The 5,031-nt window shown below is 46.1% G+C and overlaps 1 pseudogene; it reads right to left on the reverse strand.

Moving 5' to 3' along the window:
• Nucleotides 1-4,402: 4,402 nt before the first annotated feature.
• Nucleotides 4,403-4,521, reverse strand: LOC134944969 (5S ribosomal RNA; annotated as a pseudogene).
• Nucleotides 4,522-5,031: the final 510 nt, after the last annotated feature.

Below are 5,031 nucleotides of genomic sequence, written 5' to 3' on the forward strand. Positions count from 1 at the left end.
AAGATGATGTCATCAAAATGACCAAAAGGGAGGGGTGGGGCCTGCTCACAGCATTGCAGCAATGGACGCCAGTGCAGTAGCTGTGTCTAGCATGGAGTCGCAGACTGTTTGCAATTTACTGCTGCTTATTTCTGCTACAGACAGCTTGATGCAGCTTCTCACCTTGTGCTACCTACTGCTGAGCTGGAGAAGGAGGGCTCAATTCTTTGCAGAGAGGGCTACCTATCGACGCAAATATTTGAAAAGGAGGAGAGCGCTTATATCATCCACTGTTATTTCTCTCATAACAATGAGCTCTACACCAAGCCGAAGAGTGTGGGTGATAGATCGCAGACATGGAGAAGCATTCATGCAGACCATTCTAGCATATCAGGAGGAGCAGTGGATGGAAAACTTTAGGATGTCTCGCGCTACATTTGAGTATGTTTTGGAACTACTGTCCCCCGCAATAACCATGCAGACCACCAGGTTCCGGAAGCCCATTGAGCCAGCCAGGAGATTAGCGATTGCTCTCTGGTGGTATGCTACCCCTGGAGAGTATCGCACAGTTTCCAGTTTATTTGGAGTAGGGATTGGCACGGTCTGCAAGATTGTCTACCAGGTCACGCGGGCAATGCTGGATACCATGTACCATCGCTTTATTTCCTTGCCACAAGGACAGCGGCTAGATGCGACTATAAAAGGATTTAAGAAGCGTGGCTACCCACAGTGTGCTGGTGCCATAGATGGGACCCACATCCCCATCATCGCCCCCCGTGACAACCCAGCAGACTATTACAATCGCAAGGGTTGGCATTCCATTGTTCTGCAAGCTGTAGTGGACCACAAATACTAGTAAGCACTGTTTCACTAATGTGTTTGAAATAGGCTTGGGCTGTTTATGATAATGCATAAACTGTAATTTACCTTTATTTTTAGTTTCACAGATGTCTTCATAGGGTGGCCCGGACAGTCACATGATGCAAGGGTTCTCGCCAACTCCGATCTTTACGGTATTGCTGAGGACAAGCTTGGTGGATGGCTTTTCCCTCGAGAGGTAAGATTATTTACTACTTAAACTAATGTTCGCCCATATACCAATAGTCAAGTTTTACCCCTGTAATAATAAGATTTTAAACCTACCGGTAAATCTTTTTCTCCTAGTCAGAAGAGGATGCTGGGGACTCCGTAAGGACCATGGGGTATAGACGGGCTCCGCAGGAGATATGGGCACTATAAAGAACTTTAGAATGGGTGTGCACTGGCTCCTCCCTCTATGCCCCTCCTCCAGACCTCAGTTAGAGAAACTGTGCCCAGAGGAGATGGACAATACGAGGAAAGGATTTTTTTAATCTAAGGGCAAGATTCATACCAGCCCACACCATCCACACCGTATAACCTGGAATATACGTAAGCAGTTAACAGTATGAACAAAAAACAGTATCAGCTAAAGACTGATCTCAACTGTAACATAACCCTTATGGAAGCAACAACTATATACAAGCCTTGCAGATTTTGTCCGCACTGGGACGGGCGCCCAGCATCCTCTACGGACTAGGAGAAAAAGATTTACCGGTAGGTTTAAAATCTTATTTTCTCTTACGTCGTAGAGGATGCTGGGGACTCCGTAAGGACCATGGGTTTTTTACCAAAGCTCCAGACCGGGCGGGAGAGTGCGGACGACTCTGCAGCATCGACTGAGCAAACGCAAGGTCCTCATCAGCCAGGGTGTCAAACTTATAGAACTTTGCAAAAGTGTTTGAACCTGACCAGGTAGCTGCTCGGCAAAGCTGTAAAGCCGAGACGCCTCGGGCAGCCGCCCAAGAAGAGGCCACCTTCCTAGTGGAATGGGCCTTTACTGAATTTGTTAACGGCAAACCCGCCATAGAATAAGCCTGCTGAATCGTGTTACAGATCCAGCGAGCAATAGTCTGCTTCGAAGCAGGAGCGCCAACTTTGTTGGCTGCATACAGGACAAACAGTGCTTCTGTTTTCCTAACCCGAGCCGTCCTGGCTACATAGATTTTTAAGGCCCTGACTACATACAGGGACTTGGAATCCTCCAAGCCACAGGCACCACAATAGGTTGGTTCATATGAAATGAAGAAACCACCTTAGGCAAAAATTGAGGACGAGTCCTCAACTCTGCTCTATCCACATGGAAGGTCAAATAGGGGCTCTTGTGAGACAAGGCCACCAATTTGGACACCCGCCTTGCAGATGCCAAGGCCAACAACATGACCACCTTCCAAGTGAGAAATTTCAATTGAACCGTTTGAAGAGGTTCAAACCAGTGAGACTTCAGGAATCGCAACACCACGTTAAGGTCCCAAGGTGCCACTGGGGGCACAAAAGGAGGCTGGATGTGCAGCACTCCCTTTACAAAAGTCTGGACTTCTGAGAGAGAAGCCAATTCCTTCTGAAAGAAAATAGACAGGGCCGAAATCTGTACCTTAACGGAGCCTAATTTTAGGCCCATATCCACTCCTGTCTGTAGAAAGTGGAGAAAACGGCCCAGATGGAAATCTTCCGTAGGAGCATTCTTGGCTTCACACCAAGAAACAGATTTCCTCCAGATACGGTGATAATGTTTTGCCGTCACCTCCTTCCTAGCCTTTATCAGAGTAGGGATGACTTCCTCCGGAATACCTTTCCCAGCTAGGATTCGGTGTTCAACCGCCATGCCGTCAAACGTAACCGCGGTAAGTCTTGGAACACGCAGGGCCCCTGTTGTAACAGGTCCTCCCTGAGAGGAAGAGGCCATGGATATTCTGTGAGCATCTCCTGAAGATCTGAATGAATACCAGGCCCTTAGAGGCCAATCTGGAACAATGAGGATTGTTTTCACTCTTTTTTGTCTTATGATTCTCAATATTTTTGAGATGAGAGGAAGAGGGGGGAACACATAGACCGACTGAAAACCCACGGTGTCACCAGGGTGTCTACCGCTACTGCCTGAGGGTCCCTTGACCTGGCACAATACCTCCGAAGCTTCTTGTTGAGGCGTGACGCCATCATGTCTATGTAAGGAATTCCCCATAGACTTGTTATCTCTGTAAAAATGTCTTGATGAAGTCCCCTCTCTCCTGGCTGGAGATCGTGTCTGCTGAGGAAGTCTGCTTTCCAGTTGTACACTCCCGGAATGAAGACCGCTGACAGAGCGCTTACGTGATTTTCCGCCCAGCGAAGAATCCTGGTGGCTTCCGCCATTGCCACTCTGCTCCTTGTCCCGCCTTGGCGGTTTACATGAGCCACGGCTGTGACGTTGTCTGATTGAATCAGAACCGGTAGGTCTCGAAAAAGATTCTCCGCTTGTCGTAGGCCGTTGTATATGGCCCTCAATTCCAGTACGTTGATGTGTAGACAAGCCTCCTGGCTTGACCATAGCCCCAGAAAATTTCTTCCTTGTGTGACTGCTCCCCATCCTCGGAGGCTCACGTCCGTGGTCACCAGAACCCAGTCTTGAATGCCGAACCTGCGACCTTTTAGAAGGTGAGCACTTTGCAGCCACCACAGGAGAGACACCCTGGCCCGGGGGGGACAGGCTTATCTTCTGATGTATTAGTAGATGGGACCCTGACCACTTGTGCAGGAGGTCCCACTGAAACGTCCTTGCATGAAACCTGCCGAAGGGGATGGCCTCGTAGGCTGCCACCATTTTCCCCAGAACTCGAGTGCATTGATGAACAGACACTCTTTTTGGTTTTAGCAAGTCTCTGACCATGTTCTGGAGGTCCTGGGCTTTTTCCATCGGGAGAAAAACCCTCTTCTGTTCCGTGTCCAGAATCATGCCTAGGAATGATAGTCGAGTCGTATATAGGGGGGGTATACCGCACAGGAGAATATAAGGCTGGATATTTGTAATTACCAAGATACAATAATAAAGTAGGAGAAGGCAATCTTTTCCAATAATTGTTAAATTTGGTGGTGCACCCTGAGTCAGTATGAAACGTCTGGCAACAAGGGAGAAAAGAAGACTCTTTTGTGGGTGCACTCTTGAATAATTTGTAGTATTGAGAATGAGATAGTTAAAAATATAAAATTTTTATTCATGTCATAAAATAAAACATAAAGTAGTTGGACACATATTAAAGAGAAAAACACACATAAAAGTAATAAGTCAATAGTGCCAATAAATATTGGATAGGAATTGTGAGCTGTCCGGGTTGAATCACGTTTACAATCAAACAATAAGTCCACAAATTTGACTCCAAGGTCTGCCTGCGACAGAGAGATATATGATATGAGCTGTACACAAGTTACAATTGCTTCAATTAGTAGTGAATGGACAATTCTCAATACAGCTATTGGAGATTGGTATGTCAGATTACTATTTGTCTAGGAGGAGAGGGAAAAGAGAAGAATATGATACGAAAGATGAATCTGCTGTCAGCGTTAGACATAGAGCATGAATGCCCAAAAGTTTCTACTACACCGAGTATTCCTCAAAAGTCTCCTATTTGAGTACTGACTCAGCCCAACACTGATTAGCTTCCAAGATCGGTTGGGTTCGGGCGTTTCCAGTGTGGTATGACTGTAGAAAAAGATATATACCGATAACCTTGTGCTCTAGAATCACTGATGAGAGTTCACGAAAAATTTTTGGGGAAATAAGAATGGGTGAGGGGCCCTGGGAGGAGAGATATGAAGGGGGATCTGCTGCCATCGTTAGACAGGGAGACCCCTGAATCAATGGTGAGAGTCCCGAAAGATAGTGAAAGTAAAAGAACCACACAGAGATAGGTAGGCTATGGGATTGGATACAGGGGAACAATCAATTTTGATGATAAATTTAAATCTATGTACGATATGTACTGATCATGGAGTACATATAAAAGTATACACTCCGTGTGGAGTACATACATAGGCATACACTCCGTTGAGCAGCGTAACAAAGAATAATGACAATAATCCTCTCCTGATGAGAAACTGCGATCTGTGTATAAAGTGATGATTAGCTGTAAATATCAGATAGTAATGAGGTTATCAGGTACGAATACCATGTAATAATAAATTAGAGGAGGATTGAAAACCTCATAAGCTTCCAAAGGT

This window comes from Pseudophryne corroboree, chromosome 1 (assembly GCF_028390025.1).
Source record: "Pseudophryne corroboree isolate aPseCor3 chromosome 1, aPseCor3.hap2, whole genome shotgun sequence".
Classification (NCBI taxonomy): domain Eukaryota; kingdom Metazoa; phylum Chordata; class Amphibia; order Anura; family Myobatrachidae; genus Pseudophryne; species Pseudophryne corroboree.